At 43.9% G+C, this 16628-nt stretch overlaps 1 long non-coding RNA gene across 6 annotated transcripts in view; it reads left to right on the forward strand.

Moving 5' to 3' along the window:
• Window positions 1–16628, forward strand: part of LOC141742174 (uncharacterized) — a 107782-nt gene that overhangs the window by 60322 nt on the left and 30832 nt on the right. For all 6 annotated transcript variants that reach the window (XR_012586612.1, XR_012586616.1, XR_012586617.1 and 3 more), the window contains 4 exons: window positions 2663–2863; window positions 6003–6065; window positions 9001–9128; window positions 13289–13406. This is a non-coding gene — a long non-coding RNA (uncharacterized LOC141742174). The remainder of the gene's footprint in view (window positions 1–2662; window positions 2864–6002; window positions 6066–9000; window positions 9129–13288; window positions 13407–16628) is intronic.

The following is a 16628-nucleotide window of genomic DNA, read 5'->3' on the forward strand; positions in this document are numbered from 1 at the left end:
AGGTGAGACCAGCCAGTCCAGCCTGCTGGGAAATTTCAGTGGGTAGCACTCTCAGGCATGACTCAGTCTGTTGTTCTGCGTTGCAGTTCTGGGGAAGATCTGTCGTGTCAGAACCTGCAGGGTGGTGACATCCTTGTAATTCTTCTGGCAAAATAAAAAGAACTGCAAGTGAAAGGCTTTAACTGAGCTTCATGCTGCTGTGCTATGTATAGGTACAACTTAAGCAGTTGAGTAAAGAATGAATTAAAACCAAGAAATGACAAAATAATGGTAGCTGTGTGTTAGGTACAAGGAGGAACATTTTCCCAGCTGTAAGCCTTCCTCAATCAGAGAGCCTGTAGGCATCTTCTTGCAGAGTCCAGTTGTGCCTGAGTGTCCTCCTCCTGCCTCTCCAGTCCCTCCTGCTCTCAACGCTCCTTAGCTCTGGTATTAGCACTACGCTCTGACACTAGAACTAAGAGAGAGAAGGGAAAAGGGATACAGGAAACGTGACTCCTTATCCTGGGCATATTACAAAGCACCGTATGCATCTCCTGGTTGCCAGCATTTCTAGGGACGGGTCCTTTGCAGAAAGGGGAGTCAGGGGTCTCTTGTGCCCTTGCCCTAGATGGGACGCTGCACCCCGCTGTTCCTGTGCAACACAGGCAGGTTTCCAAACCAGGAGAGGGGAGCTGCTTGGGTGAAGATTTTCTCAATGACAGTGGCTGGTCTCAGTGACATACAATCCTGCCATTCGTGTGCTTCTTGTCATTCAAACCAGGTACCTTTGTCACCAGAAGTGAAATCCTTTACAGCTGATTTTAACTGCTGCTGAGATCAAAGTTCTATGACTGTAAATCATCTGCTCTCCATCCCTCTCAACAGCATTTTAACTACATGTGGGATATTAATTACAGGTTGTCTTTTTCAGACCTATAGTTCTGTATTACTTGTTGCTTTAGGAGCTGAAAAAACAGCCACAAGAGACAATGGCTCTACAGTGGCTTTTAGCCTCTCAGGACAAATCCCAGAGCTGACATCATCTGCAATTATGGTGCACGGATCCAACCACTCTGACATAAGGTGGTAAATTATTCATGATTTGGCAGCCACCATAAATGAAGAGTGTGCTTTAAGAAATTAAGAAACCTCAGAATTGCAAGACTGGTTTGTCACCACAGTCCTATTAGGCCAGCGGCCTATCTCTTAAAAACAATACTTTGGATGGTGGTGACAGAGCCTTAGGGCAGTTTATGTGGGATAAATTATTTCCTCTTGATTTCATGTGAATTTCTTGGCTGATATCTACAGACAGAAGGATTAAAATCCTTCCCAGATGGGACCATGTGGCTTTTGCCCCAAAGACCTTACAGTTTAAACTGAACCAAAGCTAAGTACAGGGTGAACATGCAATTGCAGCAGATTTGGTGGGAGGAGGGTGAACTAATAACGTTGGACAAACAAACTTCCCATCTTGTTCTAACAAAGTTGTGCTTATTTCTGTACTGGCCAAAGATGAGAGACAGGGACCTGAGCACATTGGACTGAGAGGAACAATAACCGTGACAGAAACAGGTGGGAAATGTAATTGAGACTTGCAAGCTTTAGAGTTTTAAGGAGCTCAGGTGAATGGTGCAAATATACATTATTCCAACTAGGACTATAAACTATATACACTAGGGTTTGGAGAAAAAGGACGATAGTTTCCCCACATGTTGATCAGTTATACGAGAGTCCTAGCTTGGAATGGAAAGTTAAAGCTCCTATAAGCAACCAACGTGACTCTTGTAGGTGATTCTGCATCGCTTCACAGAGGATTCAGATTAGACTGAGGCCATCATGGAGGACAGAAGGGGAGCAAATATTCTTTGTCATCAGTGTTTTGCCCCTGTGAAGACTGGGAACAAACAGAAGGTCACCCAAAAGTGACGGTGCCATTGTCCTGGCTGGTTGTCAGCATATGAGAATGGGAGGAGAGGAAACCTAGTACTGCAGCCTGCTGCAGCACTTGTGGATTTTGCTTTCTTCCAGGAGAGAGACACTGGCAGTTTGTGCCTTGCTATAGCGCATCCCTAGTGTGGGCCAGAAACAACTGTTGGATCCTAAAAGGCAATTCCTGATGTGTGATAAAATGGACTTCTTTCTCGCCGTTTGTCCTGATTCTCATACAAATTTACCATATACCATCATCGTCACTGTAACGAAAACACTTTTATTAATCCAGGCACCCTGGGGAAAACTGACCAGGCTATTGTTTCCTTTTTGAGAGGTCTATCTTGTTACTCAGAGAAAACGCCTGTGCATCAGCAACCTTGTTGATGTACTCTGTTCACTGAAGGCCTTTTTTACTCATAATCAGTCATGTTAGCTAGATGTAAAGTAGAGGCTGGAATAATTTTTTCAGGAAATGGCGAAACTGCAAATGACTATATACTCATGGATTTTCACAGCCAGTAAGGACCATTACATTCTCTAGCCTGACCTCTTGTATAGCCGAGGCCAGAGAATATGACCGAGTACCTTATTTATATGGTATTAAAGGAAATAATAGGTTTTTTGTAAACTGAATTTTAACTAGTCATTGCTGAGGGAATGTGTGTTTGTTAGATTGCTTTTGTGTGTGCTGAAAAATTTGGTTTCTTTCCCTTCTTGTTTCCAATTTCAGTCTTTGCATTTCCTCCAGATCCATCTACCGGGCTGTGCTGGTAACTCTGGGTAATGCCAGAGACTCCAGAAGCCTTCTGCGGTGCCCATGCAATGGCGTGTGCACGGGCATCTGTTTGGAGTGAACCCAACTGCTCCTCATAAGAAGCTGGGGGACAGAAAGAGGAATTGCATGGTCAAGAATTAAGTGTCCTTTCCTGAACTGAATACTGACAAAAGGGTAAGTTGCCCATTTGAAATTATTTCATCCTGCTAGTGGAGATGACAAAACGTGTGGTAGCTGTCCAGGAAAAAAAAAATCATTTGATTTTTCAGAGGCAATGTAGAGTCCCGTTCCTAATCCAAGGGGGGATAATGGAGGATCTGTTAGAGTGTCTGCAAGGCATCATCCAGGCAGGCATTAGCATGGTCTGCCCACACTCCTTGTCAGCAAAGCCTTGTGAACATGGTGCTGAGCTGCAACTAATAAGCTTCAATGAGAGACAAGATACATCAGCACAGGCCAAATGTGCTAGTGTTGTCCATATAGCATCCGTTAGCTCCAAGCAGAGCTGGAGTCTGCTTGCACACTGCTGTGTATTGCGTCGCCAAAAATTCCTCTTGAAACTGGAATGTCCTTTTTCCATCTGTGGTCTGCCTGGCTAATTGCATGTATTAGGATATTGCACAATAACTGCAATTATTGTGGGGGAACCCTTGGAGAAAGAGGAGAGTGCTTGGGAAAGGGGTGCTTGGAGAGTGCTTGGCAGATTTCCATTAATGAGATCCGGCGCTTTTTGGGAAACTCTTTCCCATAGAAAAGAAATGAAAAAAATGTAAAAATGCCTGATTTTAGAAGCTGGAGGAATAAAATCTGACAAGGTAAGGTTGAAGGTGCTGTTTGGCACCTTAAAATGACTGTTGTAGCTATACTTGAAATGTGATATATAGGCTGACTTCAAAGGGAAATGGTGTTACAGTCAATCTCTTCTGAAGTGCTAAGAAGAGGTGTGTCCATCAAAGGATAGATATTAGCCTCAGAGAATGAGATTTATGTATATTAAAATACATTTGAGTGATAATTTTAATGCACAATGTCTAATGCATGGTAAGTAAAGGCCAAACACTAATGCTCCTTCCTATTTAACAAGGAACCCAAGTACATAAGATGCACCAGCAACAGCTGAAAATAGAGCCCTTTGCAGATAGGTCCTTTGAATTTTGGCACCTTCATATAAAAAGCCATACAAAGAGTGATAAGTACGTTGCCACCTAGCAGCTGTCCAGGCAAACCAAAACATAGCAGCACTACTAGCTACAATCTGGCAACTCCAAGTCCCTCTGCAAAGCAAAATCCCAATAAAACACTAAATTGCAGGAAGTCAATAATTTTATCCAATTAGGCAGGATAAGTGGGCTGGTGCCAATCTGGTATCTCACACTTGAGCGCGATAGACACAGCTGCAGTGGGATGCTGGTGACAATTTTTCCTTCAGCAGTCTGGGATGAACATAAATTTGCTTATAAGCGTGACGTTTCCGTGGAAGTTGGTAGTCCCTTGCCCTGCAATTCGAAAGAACTGGTTTTGAGTTTTTTGGCATCTACTCACATCTGAGTTGGTGTGACTGCTCAAAGGTGGAAAACTTGGAGATTGAAGCAGCCAGATTCCTCTCCTCCTTCTGGAGCCCTAAATCAGCATTAGCATGTTGCTGGCCTGAAGCCTGTGCTCTGCCCCCACCTTCTGCATCAGCGGATGTGTCAGTGTCACATCCACAGATCCTGTAGCAGACAATTCTCCTCCAAGACCTTGTCACCCCTTTGTCTTTCTAGCCCCAGGAAGCTGCCAGATGATGGTCACAGTTTACAGCCTGTCTTGCAGAGCAGAACTGTGTTTAGTGCTGAACACTGCAGAAGGGGAACACATTTTGTGAGCGTGCTGGTGATCTAATGCAAGCAGGGAAACTAAACCTGACCTAGGACTGGAGGGAGCCACCCCTGCGTACCTAGGGATCATTCCAGTAGTGTTTGCACATGTGTGGGTTATTTTGCCTTAAAAAAGACAAGCAACAACCCCCCCCCCCCGCCCAGAATTCTAAAAATAGGAGACCAACTTTTATGTTCAAGCCCGTAGATATTACTGCTGGATTTATAGCTACTCAGTGCCATGAAGTGCCAGCCACGGAGGAAGAGCCAGTGGCTGCAGCAAAAATCTGTGTGGAGGAAGCTGTAGCGATACCTATCAGGGTTAAAGGGTGTGATTTATAGGAGAGGGACACAAGCTTTTCTGGAGGTAACTGTGTGATAGAGCAGACAGAATGGACAAGATGTGGGGGATCTAGCAATACTTAACAGTGCCTCTTGAAAGACAGAAATAGCAACGTGTATCAGCAACAGGTATCAGCAAAAGGTAATCAGCATATTGTCCAATTTGTAAGCCCCCCCATCACTTTTTTCCCCTTGCCCCTTTATACTCTGGAGCCCTGGTGTGTCTGAGAGACAGCACACAGTCCACTGTCCCTTGTGATGAACACTAGAATGAGCTTTAATGAGAACTGGAGTGGTGATCACAGAATCACAGACTGGTAGGGGTTGGAAGGAACCTCTAGAGATCATCTAGTCCAAACCCCCTGCCAGAGCAGGGTCACCCACAGCAGGTTGCACAGGAACGTGTCCAGGTGGGTTTTGAATGTCTCCAGAGATGGAGACTCCACCACCTCTCTGGGCAGCCTGTGCCAGTGCTTTGCCACCCTCAAAGGAAAGAAGTTCCTCCTCATGTTTAGGTGGAACTTCCTATGCTCAAGTTTGTGCCCGTTACCTCTTGTCCTGCCGCTGGGCACCACTGAAAAGAGCCTGGCCCCATCCTCCTGACACCCACCCTTTAAGTATTTAAAAGTATTGATAGGGTCCCCCCTCAGTCATCTCTTTTCCAGACTAAAAAGACCCAAATCCCTCAGCCTTTCTTCATAAGAGAGGTGTTCCAGTCCCCTAATCATCTTGGTAGCCCTTTGCTGCACCCTCTCCAGCAGTTCCCTGTCCTTCTTGAACTGGGGAGCCCAGAACTGGACACAGTACTCCGGATGCGGCCTCACCAGGGCAGAGTAGAGGGGGAGGATGACCTCCCTCGACCTGCTTGCCACACTCTTCTTGATGCACCCCAGGATGCCACTGGCCTTTTTGGCCACAAGGGCACATCGCTGGCTCATGGTCATCCTGATGTCCACCAGGACTCCCAGGTCTCTTTCCACAGAGCTGCAGAAACATGTGCTGCTAAAGTGACATTCACTCCTGAGCCTTGCTTATAGTAAGAGGGATGCCTGCATCAGCTTACATCCTTGAATATTTTAAGCCTGACATTCTCACCTGTGTTTTACTACCTGCAGGTTTGGCAGCCTTACTGCACTTTGAAAAAGACACATCACCGCACCGAAATCTCTGCAACAAGTGTGAGTTAAGCATATATATATGACAGAAAAATGTGTATCCAACTAATACCTCTGTTACATACACACATGTGCCAGCAACACCTTTAAAGCTGTCAGCATTTGTTTTTGATGCTTAAAATTCAGTGATGTTCATGCTTCAAAAACTGGAAGGATAACATGAACACGTAAGGTGCCTTAGGGCAATGAAAGTTAGTTCTTAGAGGTATTTGTGACACATGATTTAAAATAGAATGATTAGCTTTTTTAACTCTAAATTGTTTCTGTTGGCCATGAATATAGTAAATCCATTCCTAGTCTGGCTACTCCTTCTCCTTCAATTCCAAGAAGTCCAATTTTTGTTTTAAAAATGTACATGTAATTAAAGGACACATAATTCAGCAGAAAGTCTTTTAAATGCATAACTGATTATCTACTTCCTGTAATTGCTGGTTTGTATATTGAAACTTAGATTGAGTTGGCAGACAATAAAAGATTATTTTTTAATTAGATATACTCATCCCTATCATTTGGGAATAGGGGATATTTTCCACCACTGCCATTCTTCCTATCCAGAAATGCACGCTAATCTCTTGCTTGATATCAATGTCATTTTTTCCCAAATGAGAAGTAAACAGAAGCCTGTGTCTCTTGCAGAACAGCATAGCCAGGCAGTCTTTATCGTTTCAGTTTGATAGAACGCTGGTAGCAGGATGTATATGTATTCATTATATGACACACAGCAAGACTACGTACCAGGGCCAGTTTAAAGTACTGAGATTCACTTACAATACCCAAGGGGTTTTTATGTTCATTCTTTATTAGAAATTTTGCTTTTACATCAGAAGATTGTCAACACAAAATTATGACCCCCCCAAACTATTCTTTTATGGGGTCCCAAACTCATTTTTTTTTTCCTTATGACAAACAAAGCAATTGTTAGCTGTCTTAAAAGGCATCTCATGTAACCTCTTGCCCCGCAAACTCCATCTAAAATGACAACATCTCTAGAGACCTTTCTTTGCTTGATAAAATGAGTTGCAGCCTGCCTTTGGTTTAACATACACTATCATGGGCACCGGAGTGTTTGGAGCTCTCTGGCTATAGTGTGGTTGCAAAATAAGTTGCGTGTCTAGCTGGTGACTTGTGAGCAAGTCACATTCAAAGCATGGGCTCTCAATTTATAATTTTTTTCTTGTGCGGGGATAACATTTCAAAGCCATCGATAGAGTTCCCACACCTCTCCTACTCAGCCTGCCCTGTGCCATCCACAGCGGCATTACAGTCATGTGGTGACCAGAACAACCGATTTCATGGCGAAGTAATGGGTGGTTCTGCATATATTTTTAGCTGTCCTTTTAATGTAGCTCAGACACTAGAAAAGGAGATGGTGGAAGCACTGGCCACCCTTCCCAAGTGCTCTGAAGAGACCATGTGTGCTAGCACAACCAGCTGTGGGTTCACGTTTCTAGTTAGAAAAGGAAGTTTTGTGATCTGGGGCACATGGCAAAGCTGTCTCTCCAACTGAAACTGTGCTGAACTTTCCTTGCCCTTAATTTTTTCTTAGCCTTCTCCTTTTCACACCTGCAGTCTCCTCTGCTTCCTCCCCCAGACTTTACCCTGTCGCAGTTCTGTCGGTGTGACTCCTATTCATGCCATCCGCAATTGTTTTCCTCTTGACTGCTGTAGATCTCCTTCTATTGCAATATATTTTTTTTCCTGTGGGCCTCTCTAAACAAAAGGGATGTGATTCTTCTCTCCCTCCCACTGGCTTTAACCTGTTGTAGTTTGCCATGTCATTATTCATGATTTAAACGAGGCTAAGCGAGAGAAGAATAGTGCACTGAGATCTTCATTATGCCAAAGCCATGCTATTCTCTGCACGGAGGCTATGGTATTATATCACTCTGTCCCTTCACCACATTCAAAGGCTTCTTTTCCTCCCGATCGAGCTCAACAGTATGCTAAGGAATTTCAGAGCTTGTTTTTGAACTTCCCTGACCCTACTTCTCTGATCTCATATCCACTCCCACACACATTTATTTGGCTTTTCTAATCTGGCTGTCTCCTGTGGCTGCCCAGCTCTGAGCATCTGGGTGTTCGTTGTTATTTATGCTTCCCATTTGTCTGATGCTTTGAGCCCCTGAATCATTTTTCCTCTCTCAGTCTCACCTTTGCGGCTTTTCTTGCCCTCCCAGCTGGTGAGCAGGCAATCCCACCACCCTCCCTTTCCGCCTCCTCGGGATGATGCTGGCTGAGAGTGCGGGCCCCACTGTGACACCTCACTGCAGAGCTCCTGGTTGGAGCTGGTTCACAAGATCTTGTGGCTTTTCTGACTGGCACCGACTGTCCAGGGACCCCTCGCTCTGCTGGTGTGAGCAAGCACAGCCACCGGGGTGTGCCGCCCCTCCCTCAGTGCGGTCCCCCAGGATGGCTGCCGCGCTGCCCTGTCACACGCTTCACAAGACTCCTCACTCCAGTGTCCTCCTTCCAGGCCTGCTTTCCACCTCCTCTCTGCCCCAAATGGGACACACTGAGCAGGGTGTCTGAGGAGGGTGACGGGGTGTTCCCTGAAGGTGGTTGTGTCTGTCTTCTGCTGGGCACAACAGAATCGTGGGGGTGTCTCTGACTGCGGGCTCAAGGTGTGATTGCACGAGGAGTGGCAGCACGCAGGTATTCCCAGTCTGGTCAGCACCCAGGCACCTTCCTGTGAATAAACAGTGCTAATAAAGTAAGCTTTGTCAAAGCTGATGTTTTTCAGGCCGCATTTTAATGCCATTGACTCAGGATTTATGCTCTTGTAACAGGATCCTCACGTGTGCAGGTGTAGGCTGCTCGTTCCTTTCCTTCGGTAATTGCTCGTCTGCCCTTTATGTGGAGAAGAGAAAGTGAGAGGTGGTGAGCAGCTGAGTAACCTCTAGCTGCTACTGCATCTTCAGGAGGCCTTTCTGTCTGGCAGGTGTAACCTTTGGAGAAGACATATGCTATCATCACTCTTCCTCTCCACCCACCGAGCTACAGCTGAGGCGATATGTGATCAGATGATTCAGAGAAGAACCTCAGGGCCGGACTGCCTGAAATACCCAGGTATCAAATATACCGATCATCTTTATATAACTTCCTTTCTCTTAGGGGACGTATTATAATAACATGTGGGTGTCATGCTTGCTGCCTGGAGCGGTAATTTGCATGTGTATATGTCGCTCTTGAGAGGTGTGTGCATCTCCCCAGTGCTGGAGCAGATTCTGTGCAACTTTTTGCCTTCACAATAGGTCCAGCCGTGCCCTTTTAGCGAAGTGTGGTATTTACGCATTTGAGATTACCTAGACAGTAAGGAAGAATAGACTTACATTTCTGTATAAATGACAGCATCACTGCTGGAATTTTTTTTTAGAGATCTGCCACCCTCCTAAAAGGTTGAACAGCACCTAGTTAGAGTGACCCCAGAGAAGCTGTGCTGCCTTCTGAGCTTTAACAGTTTTTTGAGGCAGACTGGTCAGTGGAGAGCATGCTCTGACCACGCATCCCTCACCCATCGTGTGCTTTGCAACACGTTTGTGAGAGCTGTTGGAAGAGGTGACCAGGGAACCTGACCATAGGGGAAACTGTGTGAGATGTTCTATGCCCCTTTATGCAGAGATCAACCCTGGGACATGTGTGACAGCCACTCCACTTGTCTTCCATGGCAGTGAATATGGCTGGGAAGGAACAGGATTGCGTTCCTGAAATCTAAAGGCACTCCTCTGGCATTGCCAAGTTGTTGCCATGAAATCAGTTTATCACAAACAGTCTTTCTGGCTGTTGAGACCAAGATCTCTTCTGCTGACTCTTTTGTTAGAGGGTTTAGGCTGGAGAGATCTGGTTCCCTTCCAGTGTGATACTTTAACTGTTGCTCTGCTTACAACAGAGCAGGCAGCGTTGGTAAGATCCTTCTTACCCTGGGAAAGTGCACGTTTTGAGCCACTGTACACCGTGGACATACACTTTCTTCCTCTACAGAATTTTAAGTTAAGCAATTCATTACCTCTGTCTGGGATTTCAGAAGCTCTGACCACTCAGGCAGAGTTAAAATTTCAGATACATTTTCTACATGTGCCCAGATTAAGCTATAGAGCACATGTGGTGTGTCCAGCAATTCCAGGAGCCATGGGCCTTTGGTCTGCACACTGGACAGATGGTCTGTATATGCACAATAAATGCCATGTGTTTCCAAGCACAGGCCATCTGTGAAACGTAGGCATACCATGTTTGATGCTTCCTGAAAACCTGGGACAGAAATATGGCAACCCTATGGCTGATGCTCCGGTATGTGACTGAGACCAGAATTTTCAAAGGACTTTGGACTTTCAGCTGCTGCTGATTTCAGCAGATCTTCCAGAGCAGATGCTGAGCAGGGCTTGGCTTCGTGACTGGGTCATTTGGTAGGACAGATGTTGCACATCCAGGTCCTGAGTACAGCAACGAAAGGCAAGGAAGCTCTTCATTGGGAGGCTATTTGAAGACTATGGTGCAATGTGGAAGGCTACAGAGTGCAGCCCGGGGTCAGGAAGATATTTTAGCATTAATTCAATGTGATCAAAGGGCTGTGTGGCTCTTTTAATGGGGTTCTACAGGTACGAAAAATGCACCTACTCGTATTGATAGCTGTTTTATTTATTTACTTATTAACCACCCTTGAAATTACAGTCTATTGTAAAAGTATCACTATTTTCTTCTCCAGTGGATACCTGATTAATGTCTTGTAAGCCATGCACGCCCTGCCGAATAAGAGTGATATGTTTCCCAGCTGATAGCTAAATAATTCTTTAAGTGAGTTATCGTCTCACTTAGTAGCTCTAGTAGACCAGACTCCCCACCTGATGCACCCTCCCCATGCAGAAAAAAATTTGCTTAATTTTGCCCTAATTTAGAATGGTATTAGCATAAACATTCAGCAGTGAGAAATTGCCCAAAGGCTTTTCTGTTGAATTTTCCCTGTGGGGCGACTCATATTTTATGCTCTTCCAAATGAAAAGGTCATCCCATTTATTCCAAGCCTTTCTGAAACTAACCTATAGCCAATATTTATACAGGAGAACACTCTCATTAGCCCACTCCTGCTGCCTCTGAAGAGTATTTTGCAGATTTTTGAAATTTGCAGCTCTCCCATATCAAGGAATTAAGAGAAGATAGCTTTTGGAGCAGACTGCCTGTTCTGGAAGGAGGAAAACACAAGTATTGGGGGTGAAAATGCCCATCATCCTACTGGGGTCTTCACTGTCTCTGGAGTTCCTGGAGGTGCCTCGGGACAATTCAACAGCACTTCACACACAAGGTCATCTTAACCTCCTGTCTTAGCTGACCTCATTCTTCTCATCTCCCATTCCCTGTCCTTTTCTCTCCCCTTTCTCTGGACTTGCCCACCTACCAAAGCTCTGCTTTGGTGTGCTGGCTCACATTGGTACCTGCAACCCCAAGATGGAGATAGTTTTGAAGGCATTAGGCTTTTTGAGCTTATCTTCTCTCTCAGGTGTGGTCTTTGCCATCCTTTTGTTACCGTCAGCCATCCTACCATTCTTTATCGCTATTATCTTTTCTGAAAAATCAGTGTAAGGTATCCCTCTAATATTGGGGCAGGAACCTTCAAGTCTGTAAATTCTTGCCTATCTGCTCCACTCCATTCCCTGTTGTTTATTTTATCCAGGGGGCTGAAGAGCCCATTTCTATTTCCTTCTGTTTCCTTTGCAAGGTCTCACTCTGCCCGAGTTTTGGCATTTCTCATTTTAGTCTCAAGCTTCTTGACCTCTAACGTACCGTTCTCTTTGCTGAGTTGTCTTTTTTCCATTCTTTGTTGGCCATTGGTTGACTGATATTATCCTTTGTTGAGGTGGTTTACCCATTCACCTAAATTTAAAGAAATTTTTACAGGATTTGTTTTTCCCTGGCTTGGGATATATGCTGGAGGTAGTTTCTATGCTTTTGGCTGAAAGGAATCTCAGGCCTTTCCCACATTCACGCCTTTCAGTTCTTTAGTCCAGCTGAGTTCACTAATTAGTTTCCTTAATTTCTCAAATTTTGCCCATTTGAAATGTAGAACCTTAATTAGAGACCTATTTTTGTTTACTCTTCCATTTAATTTAAACTGAATCAACTTGTGATCGCTCAGTCAAAGGTTATTTTCTTTGATCACTTCTTCTGTAATGTGCTTGCTATTTACCAAAACGAAGCCTAAAATAGCATCAGTGGTTCAGCACTCTGGTGAATTAATTTGTTGGCAATTACATCTAAGACTGTCTGGGCCATACTGCCAGTACTAGCTTCTGTCTCTGTGAAACTGTATTTATTTCCCTCAAATTTCATTCCTTAATAACATGGTGCATCATCTGTGTTGTTGATGAAGAAGCAAATCAAATGTTAAAAAATCTAGAGAGGATCAGAGAACAAAAGAGGGAGCATTTTTATGTCACTTTGTAATTCTTTAATGCTGTATGCGTCTCTGGTACATCCCATCTCATAAAGGATACAGCATACATGGGAAAGGTTCAGAGATGGGCAGCAAGAATGTAATATGGAAGAGCTTCTGCCTGAGGAAAAACTGACTGGAATAACAGTCTTCAGGGTGGAGATGAGATAATTGAAGTTATCTATACTGATGGACGGGATGTCCCAAAATGGAAAATAAAGAAGGATTGTTCACTGTCCTCCCCCGCATAAGGGAATATAAGGGGTTATGAGGAGAAACAGGCAGATGGTTGGTTCAAAAGAGGCAGAAGGAACTCTTTCTTCACATGGTACGTAGTTCTGAGAAACTTCTTCTTGCCACAGGATGCTATGCCTGTTTATAGGGTTCAAGCAAACGAACCAGCCCTAGACTGACTAATGGAAGAAAAAAATCTAGTGAAGGCTACTGACAGCACCTCTGACTCAGAAAGCCTATGTAGGCAAGGTGTTTGTTCTGAGGAAATATCACTGCAGGCTTTCTCTCTTATGTTCTGCCCTGGACATCTGCCTTTGGCCGTTGTTTGGAACACGACAGACTTCTAGTCTGTAGTGCTGCTTCTATAACCCAGTGTCCCGTGATGAGCAAAGGCCTTCAGCATACTGCAGATTATGATGTCTCCAAAATGATTCCCAGTTTGTGGTCAGGGAAAAAATAGGAAGATTAATAGCAATTTATATTTGATTTTCCTTTCTTTGGATATTTTTACAGGCCTGGGTAATGCTCAATTCTGCATGGTATGTACTTGCCATTTCTTCTTAATTTCCAGGCATCTTTTTAGTTGGAAATGGTGTCGGTGCTTTCTCCATGCTCCGACAGGCAGCACGTCACAGAGTGAAATGCCAGGGAAGCACAGACTTCTGCTTGGGGTCATCTAAGGAATAAAGGTAAGTGAGGTCAAATGATTAAGAAAATGTGATTGGCTAATAAATATGACCAAGTTAATGGCCTCGTGTATGGCATAGCTGTGCCACAGTGTTCTTAGGCAGCAGAAATTCTGTGAGTCCTCTGAGACCACCGGACTCTGCTACCAACTTTTATCCTGTTCTGTCTACCTCTCTGTTCGCAGAAGCTGCTGCCAAAGCTGAGTTTATAACATGCAAACCTCTAACAGCTGCCTGATGTTCCTTTAATCTTTCACATATGCTGCATTCAGCCTCCTTACAGTAAAAAGCACAATTTTTTTAAATCCTGCAGCTTCCTAGGAGGTCTAAGTTTTGACTTATGACCCCCCCCAATCTGAAGGTAATTGACAGCATGCAGTTTTCATACGTTCTTTGGAATTCCTTGAGCAATGGGTGTGTGTTCAAAGGACTGGGATCCTCTACCCCACTTTTGGTAGTTGGCTCTAGCTTATACAAAGACATAGATCCGTCTTGGCGCGTGTGGTGAGAGTGGTCTGTCTTTCCTGGATTGTTTCCTTCTCCAGCCTTTTGTCTTGTCTGTTAAGGTCATTAGTTCCTCGGGCAAACTCTCTGCACTGTTTGTTCAGACCCTAGAACAAAGAGATCATAGCTTGTCCCCTAGACATTACTGTAATGCTGCTATGAATGATCCCTTTTAAAAACTGCACGGATCGTACTGGTGAACTCCCACTTTGACACTTCCAGACTGGTCATATACACATCATTCTGATGACAGATTTTTTGCAGTTGCTTTGAAAAACACCAGTTTACTACGGGTTTAATACAAAAAGGAATATAAAGAAGCAGTGTTCCTACTATGTCTCTCATGAGTTAATCCCCTTTGGATATTTTCCAAGCTTCCTTCTTCCTGAGGATTTGTTTTTAGAGTTTTTGTCCCTAAAAATCTTTGATCATTGCGCCTACATTAGTCTGCTTTTGGAGCGTCTTCAAATAATGTTCATCTAAAGTTGATAATTTTTTAATTCACAGATACATTTAATAAATACTTTTAAATTCCTACTCTTTCACCATCAGAATTCCTATTTTTTATTAACACATTCTTTTTAAAATCCTTTTAATTTTCTTCACCTTCACCGTATGCCTGTCTATGACTGATTGTTCCAGTGTCTCCTCAAAGCTAGGACTGGAATTCTTCATGTCTTGTACAGCATTTCAAACTACCTTTCTGGGGCTGTCTCACCCTTTTTCTGACTCTTAGTCATAGCTATTTTGTCCTTTCATTTGTACTTGCAATCTCAGGAAATACTCCTTCAATTTTTTTTGCTGTGAGAGGGTCACCAGGAGCTTGCTTTCTTCACGTAGCCTACCAGTTCCTGTCTCATTTAGTCACTTCTGAGCCTGGTTAATAGAGTGACTCACCAAAATATTTTGCATCTCTCTGTATCGGTTGAGAGAGTCCTTTTGCATCAGAATGCATTTATATATAAATATGTATGTGCCATCCTGCTAACTTAGGGTTCTGTTTACCTGCTCATGTGTCTGTCTATCAAGCACTGTTCTCGATGGAAATTACTTCAATGTCTCTCTGTTACTTTGAAGTGATTTCTAGACAGCTACTTATCAAAGAATATTAACATTGATGGCAGATCTATTTCCTTATTTCTGCAATTAACAATTCTATCCATTGAAACTGTTTTTATGGGCCCATGACTGAGGCAACAAAATGAGAAAATTGGATCTGGGAATGCAGTAGTATTTCATATAGCAGAGGGCAGTAGGACCAAGTACAAGGGACTGAACAAATGTAGTATTCCATTCAGCACACAGGGAGAGAGGAATTTAACTCCACAGAATTCAGTTAGCTATTAATTTCAATGCGGCAAAGAATCCTCCCTCCCTTTCTCCCTCGCAAGATTCTCAAATAAGCAGATATTCGGAGAGCTGGTCCTGACAAAAGATGCTATGTAAGCTGTGGCAGTCTTAAATACAGAGGGTTTTTTCCTTCTGTTCCCTCTTTTCTTGGATGTGTCATTGCTTTACACATTCTGAAGTTTGGTAACTCAGCATTTTTGGACCTGACACTTTTACCTTTGTTGGTCAGGAGTGTTATTGGGTACTGTAAGTCATGCTGATTTCAGATTATTTGACAAGGGCTATTTACTCTCTGGCTTTGGGCATCTAACATAGATGGCCGAATTAGGCATTAAGGCTCCCTGTTCAGTCACGGGAATTCATATGGCCTGTTTCACATGAAAGCTCATCATTCTTGGACTATTGTGGGAAAACTATGAGATGCACCTCCTGGAAAAATTACACAGGGACCGAGTTTGCATGGGGGAATAGAACCGTATTCTTGCCTTTTCTCATGATTCCCGGAACAGGCAAGCACTAAACCAAGCTCAGCAGCAGGTCTGCTCTGCACACCAGCGCTCACTGCTGCAACTGGTATCAGTGCGACTGTCACTGTGCTCTCACTATGGCAATCCTTTCATACGATACGTGAGATGTTCCTGGCCTGGATTCAAAGGGCAAAGGGGAGAAGGATAACAGTACAGCCTCTGGCTTTTGAGCATTTTGTTTACTGGAACATCCTTTTAACCACTCAACAGCGTACACTGTTGAGTTAGGGGAAAGGCATTAATGTTGCCCTTGGTAAGAGGATCAAGTAATAGTGCCATATGCTCTTATGCAGTGAAATGCAATCATTGCCTAAAAGATTTTTCAAACTGAAAAGGCAAATAAGACTTATTTTTGCTCGTTTTGCCTTAATCCAAGAGTATACACCTTTGCTGCTTCACCAATGTCACTAAAGTACCTAAATGTACTGGTTGCACCTCTGCAAAGCAGAGATATAGAAGAACCAAGGAAGCAGATTCTTCCTTAAATACTTGTTTCTCCACTGCCTGACTTTGTTTTAAAATGAAGTCTGCTTATCCCTGTGTTCATGGAGTCAGAGCTCTGTGCCACCACTCCTTGTTCTGTGGAGCTGCTTAGCACGACTTCACCTCTACAGCCTCAGATGTTCCCTACAGACCACTGCCAGGCTGGGTCCGCACACATATCTGCAGAGAGGCAGACCTTGCTAGATAGGTATGAAGCCTTGTCAGCTCTGGGAAACCATCATAAAGAGGGAAAAAAATTAAACAAAGGGCAAATTAGTAGCATTGGACCTGGTGCGTTCTTTGCAAGAGGCTCAAATCTGTGTTAGCTCCCACCTTAATCCACCCCAGCTGACATGCATCA

This window comes from Larus michahellis, chromosome 4, assembly GCF_964199755.1.
Source record: "Larus michahellis chromosome 4, bLarMic1.1, whole genome shotgun sequence".
NCBI classification, from domain to species: domain Eukaryota; kingdom Metazoa; phylum Chordata; class Aves; order Charadriiformes; family Laridae; genus Larus; species Larus michahellis.